The following is a 12,622-nucleotide window of genomic DNA, read 5'->3' as shown; positions in this document are numbered from 1 at the left end:
TGATTTATTACAAGCTCAACCAGTCACAGGCTATAATAATTAATCTGCAAATTGAGCTTGCCTTTAAATTAAGCCATACATTATAGCAGCATGATGGGTAAATGCCAGCTCTTTGGATTTAGAAGGCTGTGTCACTTCTCCCACCAAAACAAACCATGGTGGCTTTAATGTGGCTTTCCTGGGTCCCATCATCCCCAAGTACTGGGAAGCCAAAGCAAAAATTAATCTTGGAGCACTGAGAGCAAAGGGTGAGTTCATTCAATTTATTGGGAGCCATCAGCACCAGAAACCAGTTTGCCATGTGTAGCAGAGCTGCTCATGCACCAGGCTGAAAACTAATCCTAATCCTAAATTTTGCCTCTAATCCTCTGATGTTGGACTTGACTTAAAATAGCTTGAGAATAAGGGAAAAAGAAGATTTACATTTTCCTTGTTTTGCAGTTTCCACAGGGCTGCATCTCTCTGATCCAGCTGGGAGAGTCAATAGGTCTCAAATGAGCAATGCTTGGTATAAATGCCTCAGTAAACACCAAATGCCTTTTTGGTTTTCTGAATCTTTTAAGACTTGGGGAGGAAACTACTGTCATGTGGGTGGGTCCATCATTTAAAGAGGACAAAAGCTGCTGGGAACTGAGTGGTGTCAGCAGCTGGAAGTTCAGTGTTTCTGTGAAAACAGCCCTTCCTATGCCATGTGTGGTTGATCTAAACTTTCAACCCTTCCTACCTTTCCTTTTGCTTGATTTTCCCTTAAGTGAATCCTTTCAGAGATGATTGTTAATCTGTCCACATTTGAGCAGGGGGTCCCAGGGATGGAGGTCTGTGGTGCTGAGCACTGGCCATGCTGGTTCTCTCCCCCTGGCAGTCCCACTGTGTGAGTGAGTGTGCCCCCCTTCTCCCTGCAGCTGGGAGCTCCCACCCATTCATTCATTAATCCCTTTCATTCCCTGCTCGTTTGTTCACATCCTCTGCAGCGTGGGGAGAAAATTGCAATCCTGAAAACAAATAGGAATTCATCTTCTCTTTGGAAATAAAAGCTGGTCCATTTAAATACTTTGTTCTTTTTGAGGTTTGCCTGTGTGCAGATGAGGCTGAGGTCTCCTGTAATGGAGTGGAAGCCTCAGTGCTGGGCAGGGACAAAGCAGGGAACCCATCCCTCCTCCTTTTTTATCACTCAGTCCCTGTGCCTCCCGTGCTGAAGGGGATGAGATGTATTTTCCAGGGCAGATAGGTCAGTTTTAATGAGACACCTCTGTGCTGCTCTGGCCTCCAGTGCACATGATTAAAGCAGAGATCTGCTGATTAGTTTGGGTTTTTCTGAAGGTTGGGAAGGTATTGTGTGGCTCCTGCCAGTGATGTTTGTTCCAGCCTGTGCTCAGGGGAGCTGCTGGGCTGTGGGTCCATGTGATTGCAAATTTGCCTGCCAGGACAATGAATCTTTTCCTGGCTCTGTGGGAGCCCTGTCAGCTCTGGAGGGACCAGGATCCAAACCCAAGAAGCTGCTCCCCTCCTAGAGGCATGGGAGAGGCTCCTTGGATTCCTGGGAGGAGAAGGTGGCAGTGGCATCTCTCTGTCTGCTGCCTCATTCAATCTGATCCCTTCTCTTACACTTCTCCTTATGGAAATCACAAGCTTAGCCTGTAACTTTGCTGGAAGAGCAGATTTCATTCCAAGCAAAAGAGACACTGGAGCTCAGCCTGCCCAGCTTCCCATCACAGCTGGGTGGGTCCCAGTGTGTCCATGGCTCAACAGGGTTTTCCTGAGCCAGGTGAGCTGCTGTGACCCGAGCAAGGATGACTGTGAGCCCAAAGCTCCTGCTCTGTGGTGGGGACATGGCTCCCTGGGGGCAAGGGACTCTGACTCAGGCTCCTGGTGTGGTGGGACAAGGTTTGGGGAACTTGCTTTGTTGTGTGTGAGTGGAAGCTGATTTTTTTTTCCCTCACAGAAAGTGGAATGATTCTGTTGCAGAAGTGGAATGGAATAAGTCCTTCCAGGCTGGATGTGAACAAGCTATTTAGCTCCTGCAGACCATTAAGTATCCTGAAAATGTAAGTTTCCCAGTTTACAGAGATGTTGAGGTGCTCTGGAAGTGGTTTCTGCCTTCTGAAGTGTCTCAGTTTAAAGTGAGCAGATCCTTGAATGGCTTCTCCCTGTCTCATGCAAGGAATTTCTTTTCCATCTTGAATAGGCTACATTTCCTGAAAGAAGAGCTTGTGAGAGTAATGAACTCTGGAAACTGCTTATCTGCCTTTTGAAATAAAAATGCTTTTGGCCTGGAAGCCAAATGATATCTTGCACTTAGGAAAAATAACTAAAACATGCTCCATATCACATGTCATCTGCTCACAAAACTGCTCTTGATCCACCTACAAAGCTGGAATTGTTTACTGTGTGACTGACAGGGTTTAGTTAGTATCAGTTTCTGGAGGGCAATGTAGTGAATTAAATCTTGCAAAGTGAGCTCAGGAGCCTTTGCTTTGGATGAGCCCATTTTACCCTCATCCTGTCCAAGTGAAATAGTGCTGTTACTTCCCTAGGATGTAGCTTGCCTAATAGGATAAGGGATCCTGTTACCCAGTGCTGGCAGTCTGTCCCTGCCTTCATCCTCCAGTGTGCTTGGAAAGCTGGATCATTTCCCTGCCAGCCTGGGAACAGTTTGTCTAGCACAGTGCCAGAGAGGGAAGCCCTCCAGAGCCCTGTCCCACCTCACTGGCACTGATGTGCTGGAGAGTCACCACTCCATGGTGACAGAGCCACTGTCACAGACATCTTTTTGTGAAAATCTTTTCTTAGGATTTTTTTTCCTGCTGAGAAGCTTCAGCCACAAAATGTAAACAATGGTTATCTGCTGCTGTGGAATGCAGCAGGTGGATCTGTCATTGGTCTCATGTGGATGTTTGGATTTAGTGACCAGTCATGGCAGATCTGGCTCTCTGTCTGAGCCAGCTGCCTTTGCTATCATTCCTTTCCATTCTATTCTTAGCTTAGCTAGCCTTCTGAGATGAGGCTTTTCCTTCTATTCTTTTTAATATAGTTATAATGTAATATATATATATAATAAAGTAATACATCAAGCCTTCTGAAATATGGAGTCAGATCTACGTCTCTTCCCTCCTCCTGAAAACCCCTGTGAACACTGTCACAAGCCACTGCCTGCCTGCACAGCTGCTGGGAAGAGCACTGCTGGCTTTTTCCTTAGTCAGGACTTCTTGGGTTTGCGTTTTGCCCCTTGAGTTCCCTGTGGGCAGAAGTGAGGGTCTCCAGCTCACTCTGCTTGGCTGAATTGAGCTGTTGTGAGCAGCCAGAGCTGGAGGCTGCAGCGATGGGGCTGGGCTGCCCCCAGCAGCAAAAGGCATCCCCCAAGTTGTGCATTGCTCTGCCAGCTGGAGGCTGAAGCTCCTCCAAGCGTCACTGCTCTGCCTGATTCATCCCTCTGGACTCTGCATCACTCACCATGCTTGAGGCAACAGCCCCTGCTCTGCAGCCATGGCCAGTGCATCGGGGGAAAAGTGCCATTTCTTGTTTAGAAAACACCAGCTGCACTAAAAATACCTCTGTCCCTGCGAGCCAGAGGGTGCATGGAGCAGCTGTGGGCTGCAGGGGCCAGCAGCTGCCAGAGTGACCCTGCATCAACACTGTCCATGAGCAAGGGTGGGTGGCTGGTGACTCACACCTGAGCCATGAGGCTGTGGAGAAGTGTTTCCCCCACTTGGAGCAGGGGGAGAGGGCTGAGTTGAACTTTAAATTTGAAATCATTTGGGTGTCCTTCCACAGAGGTGTCAGCAGGTGCTGCTGAGGTGTATCCAGTATCCTCCTTGTGTGGCTGCTCAGCCACAGGGTGGTTAAAACAAAACAATCCCATAGGAACAGGATGGGCATAAACTGATTCCTTGGGTTTAAGTTTTTCTGCTCTATTTTTCTGTTCAGCTTTGTATTAATGGTACTGGGATCTTTTCATAGGGTGGGGAAGACAAAATCCTATGGGAATGGGATGGAATCTACCAATCCCTTGGGGGTTTTCTGCTCAGCTTTATATTAATGTCACTGGGATCTTTTCACAGGGTGGGGAAGATAAAATCACATAGGAGTAGGATGGGAATCAACTGATACCTTAGGGTTTTTCTGTTGTGTTTTTCTGTTTACCTTTATATTAATGTCATTAGGATCTTTTTCTAGGGAAGGGACTGGCCTGGGTTGGGTTCAGCATGCGCTAATTAACATTTAGCTTTAACCACCACACAAATGCAGCTCTGTTGCCCAATCTTTAATGCAGGATGACCTGGTCCTGTTCTGCTGTGAAGGACTTTCCAGTTTTGCAGCTCTTTAAGGATAAAGAACATGAAAGGTTGAGCTTTAATTGTGCCTTTAAGTCCATTTAAGTCTCTTGAAAAAGCTGCAGGTTGAAGTAGAGGTTTGGGAGGATGAAGTGCCTTGTTGCAGGGACAGCTGGTTTGGCAGGCTGGTGCTTGGGGTTTCTACAGAGATCAGAGCTCATTGCCTTGCACGGTTAAAATTGGCTGAGGAGCTACAGCTGGGCAGGGTCTTGATTTCAGCTGGAAGGTGGAAATAGCTGCTGAGGCCATCTCCCCTCCACTGGTCTGCAGCAGCACTGCCAGGCTGCCTCTCCTCCCCCCCTTTAACTCACCAGAGAAATTAATTTCTGGAGCTGTTGCTTGCTGTTTCTTCTGAGAAGTGGAAAAATGCTAATGGGAAAATACAACATTTCCCCTCACCTGTCCTCTTAATTTTGAGTTAAAATGCATTCAGACTCCTGGGAGGAAGAGCCTCTGCTGTGGTAGTCTGTCTTGGTATTTAATTTAATGCAATTTCATGGCCTGTCTCAAAAGGTCTTATTAACAAGGTGGGTGTGAATTCAGTGTGAAGGCACTGGAGCAGCACTGCCTCCAGCAGCAGCGTGCCTGGCCATGTGGTCCCAGTCCTGCTCTAGCTGTCTGGTTTGATTTTTAGCTGCTGCTGCCTTGTTCTTCAGGGGCAGCTTCCCTCTCGAGGTGGAGGAAATGATATGAGATCCAGGGGAGAGATTTGTCATGCCCAGCACATACCCCACCAGTGCTGAACCTGTTATGGCAGAGCTGAATTGCCAGAGGGTTAAAATCCCATCACACCAGCACCAAGAGTCAAGGAATAGAGCCCAAAATGACTGGTGGTTGTAGGGTGGTGGGTGGGTGGAAGAGACCCCACAGGCACCCTCCAGGGATTTGGAGAGCTGGGAACCTGCTGATGTTTTTATCCTTGTAGCCCCTAAAGGCTGAGCTCCTGCACTGGGGAGAGCTGTGGAGGAGGAAGGATGCTGCCTGTGTTATTGGGTTATAGCTTGGGTCAAGGATGACGTTTCTGAATCCTTGGGGTCTGCAGCACTGCAAGCATTAACTGGAACAAGTCATGTATGGATACTGAAATCATGCCCAAAAGGCCAGAACAGGGGATCCAGGGTGGGAATTGTGTCTGACACACCCATAAAATATAATGATCCTCTGGGCTGCCAGCCTTTGCTGTTAGGAAGAGGAGAGGGGTGAAAAAACAAACCCCAGGTGTCTGTATTAAACCAGCAAATGTGCAGGGGCTGCTTCTTGGGCAGGGTGGGGGCACTGGGGTGAGCTTGCTCAGCCCTTCTCGTGGAGCTGAGCTGCCTCCCAGCCAGGGAGGAAGAGCCTGTGTGGACGCACAGAGGGTGGCACTGGAGGGGATCCAGGCTGGGGAACACTTCAGCTGTGGGCTGCAGGCGTGGGAAGCAGCGTGACCAAACCCCAGCACCTCACAGCTGTGTTTGCTGAACCCAACAGAAACGGCCGCTTGCTGCCCCGGCTTTGTGTGAAACCCCAGCTCCTGGGAAGAGATAAAAATTGATAACAGCATCCAAAGGGAGCTCTATTCTCTCCTGTAATGACTCACTGGTGCAGCCCTGGGCTCATTGCTGCTCTGCCTAAAAGGATGGTTAATATGCTCCGTGCAGGCACTACTAGTTTGCATCCCTTACCCACTTTGTTATTGCTGTAACTGCACCCAGCTGCAAATTAATTGGGACTTCATTGTCCCAGAGCAAATTGCTTGCAGATGTATCATAAATCTGAAGACAGTGAACTAGACTGGGGTGGTGCTGGGTGTGCTTTACACCACTCTGCATCAAACTGATTGACAGTGCTGGGAGGGAGGGAGGGAGGAGTGCTCCAGAGCAAAGTTATCCCAGCCCTGGGTGCTTACAGCCTTGCTCAGGGAGCCTGAGTGGAAGTAAAAATAGGAAGAGAGGTGCTGGCTAAGCTTTACATGAACAGCTCTTTGTGGAAGTATCTTGGTGTTGTTTGTCATCTCTTTCTGCTGCACTGGGGTCTGTGGTGCTGGGGTGCCATGGGCAGGGGTGAGCTCTGGGAGCTGAGGTTGATCCCTGTTCCTGGGCTGGAAGTGCTTTGTCCTGCACATGCAGGCTGGTTCTGGAGCTGGTTTTTTCTTCACCCAGCACAAGCAGAGCATGTGTGAAGTATTCCCTCTTTTCACAGCACCGACGACAGCGCAACATCAATGATCTCAAATTAATGATATGTTGAAAGCTCAAGGCTAAGGCAGCAGGAATTAATATCCTTGAGACCTGTCTAGTTCTGCCTCTTCTGACACCTCCTAATTTTCCATGTAAATTGGCTTATGGATCTCTGGCTCTGAGGCTGTGTTGTGTGCTGGGGGAGTCTGGCGTGTCTGCTAGGAAATTATCCAGAGTAATGGTAGGGTTGTAATTGTGCTGTAGCTATTCAGATCTGCCTCCCCTGTGTGGACACCCTCTCTGTGACTATCTGAATAATCACTCATTTAGAGCAGTTTCACATGCATTTCAGGTTTGTTAAATACTCCATGCCAGCGTGTGATGGGCCTGTGTGTGCACAGTTGTGCTCATAATAAAACATCATGTTTAATCCTTCTCTTATATTGACCCAACCGTGCATGAACAGCAGGGACAGTTCTTACATACACACCTAGAAGAATAAGCCCAGGCTTCAGCTTATCCAAGCAAAGTAAATAAACCCAGAATTGTGGAGGAAGTAAATAAAGGTGTGAGCACAGCTGCAGGCAAATCCATTCAAAAGGTATTGATTTACTCCGTTCTGGATCTGTTACTGTACACCAGAGCAGGATGAAATCTGTTTCTGACTTCACAGGAAATCAAATGTGGGAGTTGATTTTTTTTAAACTAATGTTGCAAAGGGGACAAAAAGCTGTGCAAGTCATTTGTTCAGCAGAAATTCATTCTGCTTGTGAATTAAGAAAAGGTTTATTGACTGGTGCGTTTTAAGTGCTGATAATTTGAGGACTCTGTAGCACAATGAGAACCTGTCCCTCCACACAAATATAATAAATAAAAGCAAAGTGTTTTATATAGAGAATCCCTTTTGCTATGGGTTTCCAATTGGAAAATTCCCTCAATTTGCACACTGCAGTGCTGCTTACTTTTGAGGCCTGAGCTGAAGATGGGAACCATAGAAACATCAATAATAAATCCCCAGAAGAAAAGGAAACTTTGCTGAAACAATGTCCCTGCTTGACCCTGGAAGATGTCATAGAAACAAACCAGTGGGAAGCTGGAGTCACAGCCAGGTGTGTGCCAGCCCTCAGTGGATGCTCAGGGGATGCAGATGTCCCTTTCAGTTCAGCCCAAAAAAGGCTGGCAACTGCTTTTAGGTGGATGTGCACGAGGGCAGGGACCTTTCCTAAATCCAGGACAGAGAATGAAATGTTCATTCAGTTCAAGCACCCAATTTCTGCAGCATCTCAGCAGAAATGCTCTAAGCACCAGCTTCACTCTGACCAGTTAAAGTGTCTTTGTCTGTCAGGGAGGAAATGAAAATGTGCAGACCAGAAACTCTTACAGGCTCAGGAAGGATGTTCCATTCCTATGCTAGGTGGTTGTGTTGCCAGCATCCCCTTGCTGACATTCTGTGCTTTCTTGGGTTTGCTTTGCTGTGTGGGGTGTTTTGGAAGCAGCATGGCCAGGGAATGCCTGGGGGGGAGCCTGGACAGGTGCTGAAACCCCCATGCCAGTTGGACTGAGGAATTATAAACAGCCAAAATCAACTGTCCTGACAGAGCCACTAGCAAGGCAATCAGAGTGCAATAGATTTTGGTAAAACTTGCTTCTGGTTTTAAACAGCTCAATAATTCTATTCTCAGAGTGTGCTTGAAGGGCTTGGAATTGACTGGGAGGGTTTTTTAATTTTATTCCCTGAAAGAAAGTAGCAGGAGTTAACTTCTGGAGGTGGTATATTTAAAAAGAAGAAACCCAACAAATTCTTTCTTTCATAAAGAACAAGAAGATTGTTTCCCTTTGGTTACCCTTCAGTGCTGAAATTGTCTTGCTCTCTGAATGTCCAGTCCCCATTGCCCCTTCTGGAGCTTAGAACAATCCTCCAAGGAGTGCTGGTCACTTCTCTTGACTATTTCCAGTCCCAAGTGGCACAAGCAGTGCTGCCTCTTCTCTTTGCCAAGTCCTTAGATCTTCCCTGCATCTGTTTTCCTTCCCACTGCCTGTGTCATTACCCTTGGCCATGGATCTTTAAAGATATCTCACTCCCTGTTATTTGGTGAAAATGTCCAACTTTCTCCAATGACCCAGCCAGGTGCCAGCTCTTGTCCCCTCACTGCTGTCAGTGCTGTCTCAGATTCTTCCTGTGCAGCATTTCCAAGTCAAACTCAGTTTCAGTAACACAGCCCTTTTCTACTCATCATTAAGGCAGGGAAGGAGCAGACTAAAGGAACTGTTGAATTTGCTTAGAATTCAATATCCTCAGAAGTTATCCCGTTCCTCTTTAAAGAAGGGATTAAACACTCCTGGAAAACACAGATCTGGCAGATTTAGGTACCCCAGCTCCTCACTGGCTCCTGGGATCTCTTTTCTGTGAGCAATTCTGTACATAGCTGTGTGTCACCCTGTCTTGTACTCATCTGAAGCAACACTCACTGCTGGGCCATCTCCCCCAGCCTATGGGATGTATCTGAGCTCTTTGCAGCTTTTAAATCAGCATGTTTTAAAGAATTAGGACCATGAGGTGATTTGGGGAGATTAGAGGAATGGAGGTTGTGCTGTGTTTAACACATCAAGGCTCAGCTGCTGTGCCTGGTCCCTGGTGCTGCAGCTCCTCAGCAGCTTTGGTCTGTCACTGGTGCTTTGTCTTTCCTGGAGGCACCCACTGCTCTCTCCTGTTTTCCTTTACTAAGGGACAGTCAAGAGAAGCAATTGCTTTTCTCAGCAGTACTATAGATTTTATCTGAGACAACAGCCCACACTTTCCAAGGATAAAAAATGATCCTCATTATTCTCCTGTCTCCAGCCTTCATCTGAGGTTTGGGTCATAAATACTTGTAAAACATCTGAAGTTTTTAGACTCAGGAACTAGAGGACAGCAACATGTCAGCTTTCCTTCTTAGCAGCTCATTTGGGTGGTGAAATCAGAGCCCTGAGTCTTAGGCAGCCAGAAGAAGCTTTTGGCATGACAGACCTTGTTTGGCTTGGCTTTTCTCTAATCCCATGTCATTAATTTCAGAGGAAGCAGCGGTGAGTGAGAGGAGGCTCTGGATTTCCCCGTGGCCAAGGGGTCTGAGGCTGCCTGTGCCCCATTTCCTTGTGCCCCTGGGAGCTGGGCAGTGCTGCCATTCCCTCCTGGATGACTTGTGCAGGGTGCCATCCCCTTTTGGAACAGGTACCCAACCCCTTGGGAGGGGTGGTTTGGTCCCAGAGCATGTTCAAGGCAGGTTCCCTGGTTAAATGCTGTTGAAGGTGTGAGGGCGAGTTTAGAGATAAAATAAAGGTGTCTCCAGCATGTTTAGGTCTTTATGCTGTTCTTCTGAGAGATAACTAACCCAGCTCAGCCTCTCCTTCCACCCTGCAGCCTCCAGAGCCCCAGGAGAGCTGGTAGGGCCAGAGGGAAAGGCAGAACCTGACTGCATCCAGCACAGCCCTTTTCCCAGCTCACACAAAGCTGGTCTGCTCCTCTCCCCACTAAAGCCAGAAGTAATTAGCTGTGCTGTGGCAATATAATGAACAGTGGGGCTGGATTTGCTGGGTAAAGCCTCCCTCAGCACACAGGAGACATCTTAATTAGCCTGATTGGGCCACTACATGGTTGATGGGGAGGTGCTGGAATGTTGTTTTTCTTTTTTTCCTTTTACCCTGAGCCTGAGAGTGTCAGGAAAAGAGGGGGGGAGGTTTCATTAAAATCCTCCCAAGAAAGACACATGATTTATTTCTCATGGAACAATCGATGTTTCCCATGCTGCAGAAAGGCTGAATATTAATTACAGCAAATGAGCCCTTTCTCATTGAGCTGCCAGGGTTTGTTCTTAGACCTGAGCCCCCCAGAACTGACTGGGGGCTGTGGCTGGCACAGCCTGGGAGCAAATGTTCATGTGCTTTCTTCAGTGGCAGCAGTTGGCTGAGGAAAAATATCTGGATCTGAATGAAAGCAAAGGACTTGTTCTCACTCTCAGAGGTGACATTTTACTCTTTTCTTTTTCTTCTCAGATAGTTTCTGTGTTGATAACATAACAAATGCACAAGTCCAGAGCACTTGAAGGTCTGAACTGAAATCCTAGCTGGAGTCTAGGTGGTTGTAACGTGTTGACCTTTAAGGAAAACAAAAGGGGGTGGAGTTAAGTTCCCAAAATGTTTTGTGCAAGTTGAAATTTAGTTCTTAATTCACAAGCTGAGAGGAAGGAGAACAAGGAGCCCTGATGTGAACAGTCTGCTCCTTTCACAATCTCTTGCAATTTCATGATGGGAGGGACCTGGCTGCTGGAGAAGATGCACCTCCAAGAACAAAGTTCCTAAAGGAGTAAGTCAATAAGAACTTTTAGAAACTCTCATCAGGGATAACTTTATCCACTGTTTCCATCCCACTGCTTAACCCTATTGAGTCCTCTGTGCCAAAATGTGCATGCAAATGATAGAATTGGGCTTTCTGTGTCCAAGCCCCATGGGAGGAGGGGTAGAGGATTGGAGCCTGGAGTAGGATGTGGGTGTGAGATGCTCCTGCTCCTGGATGAGGCTGTGGCTGCCTAAGGAGAGCTCTGCTCTCTGCCCTGAAGTGTCTGGCGGGGCAGGGAATGGCAGCCTGGTGTTTCTGAGCTGCTGTGCTCACAGCAGCATGTGTAGGAAGACAATTGTAAGAGCTCCTCCAGACTTAGCAAAGACAACTGAGTAGTAACTAAACACCAGAATAATTAAAATGATGTCACTGACTCTCAGGCTGCCTACTGTGTGAGTGGAAACCTGCAGGGGACACAAGAGCACAGGTTGGAGGGAAGGGCTGACTCATCTGTTAACTCAGTTTCAGGTGGAAGAAATAAGGTTTAAAGCTTAAACAGGGACACGCTCCAGTTTTGGTTTAACTAAAGCTTGGAAAAATCCTTGCCCCAAATGCATTTCTGTGGATCCAGACCCTGCAGATCCTATTGCAATGCAGTGCTGGGCAATGAGCAATAGGTGCCTGGGGTAGGATCTGCTCCCTGGTGTGCTGAAACCCCCTCAGTGCTGTGGTGTCAGTTCACCCCTGGTGTGATGGGCAGAGCCTGGCTCTCATTTCCAAAGGGCTGAGCCTGTGTGGACCTGCAGGACGAGGCCTGGAGCCCTCAGTGGTGCTTGTGCTGCTCTGCTGCTGTGGGGAGGGGAGGCTGATGCAGTGACCTGGCTTTGGAGGGGCAGAGGAGGGAGGGCTTCCTGCAAAGGCTGGACCTGACTCCAGCAGTGTTCAGGGATGGTGAGAGGCACTGAGGTGACACCCTGATGGCCTCTCTGGGATGTTTGTCCTCAGCACTCCTGGAGTGCCTCTGGAAGCACTGCTCTGTGCTCTGCCATGCTGGAGCCACTTCTCAAGGGTGACTCTGCAGTTGTTGAAGCCCAGCTCTACCCTTTGGGAGGAACCAGTGCTGCTGCTCTCCCTGAGCCAGACTGGGACAGCAGCAGAGGTGCTTTCCATCGCCAAGTCAGCTCCACTGGTAGAAAGATGTGAGAGGAACAATTATTGTGTCCTATATGATCATAGGAGCTGTTTCCCAAAGGAGATATGGATAGGGACAAAGGCTCTCAGGGCTGGTATCCTCTCCCATGCCCTTCTGCAATTGTGGTCTACATCTCTTAGCAAAGTTTTTTTCCTCAGTGGTACAATGAGTTCCCTGCTAAATACAGATTCTGGAAACTGGAGGAGCCGTTCACTGGGAGATGGGGGCTGTAGGTGAGACATCCTCCCCCCTTTACTTCTCCCCGGTGTTTGTGTTTGCTTTCTGCTGCCCCTGCCCAGCCCCACAGCAGGGATGGAGCCGGTGGAAAGGCTGTGGGGGTTTGGCTGTGCTGCTGTGCTAGCAGGGGGTGAGCAGGGCAGGGCATTGCTGTGTGGTCCCTGCATCTGGCAGGAGGATTTAGGAGAAGTGAGTTCAGTGCTGGGAACGTATCCGTACCTGCCACGTGGCTCCTCTCCCACCGGTGAGTCTGCTGAATGAAATGCGCTCAATTAGCAGCCCAGGAGGGCTGAGGAAACAGGATTAGTCAGGCTCTGGCTGTGTCCCAGGGGCCAGTGAGTCACCCCACCTTTCCCTCCTCCCCACCCTGAGCCTCCAGCACATGCTCCAT

At 48.3% G+C, this 12,622-nt stretch overlaps 1 protein-coding gene across 1 annotated transcript in view; it reads left to right on the top strand.

Moving 5' to 3' along the window:
• Positions 1–12,622, top strand: part of CASKIN2 (CASK interacting protein 2) — a 77,258-nt gene that overhangs the window by 10,125 nt on the left and 54,511 nt on the right. The window lies entirely within an intron of this gene.

Source organism: Zonotrichia leucophrys, chromosome 18 (genome assembly GCF_028769735.1).
Source record: "Zonotrichia leucophrys gambelii isolate GWCS_2022_RI chromosome 18, RI_Zleu_2.0, whole genome shotgun sequence".
Taxonomy (NCBI): Eukaryota; Metazoa; Chordata; class Aves; order Passeriformes; family Passerellidae; genus Zonotrichia; species Zonotrichia leucophrys.
Note: the sequence above shows the minus strand (reverse complement) of the source record. Positions and strands in the feature narration are given on the sequence as shown.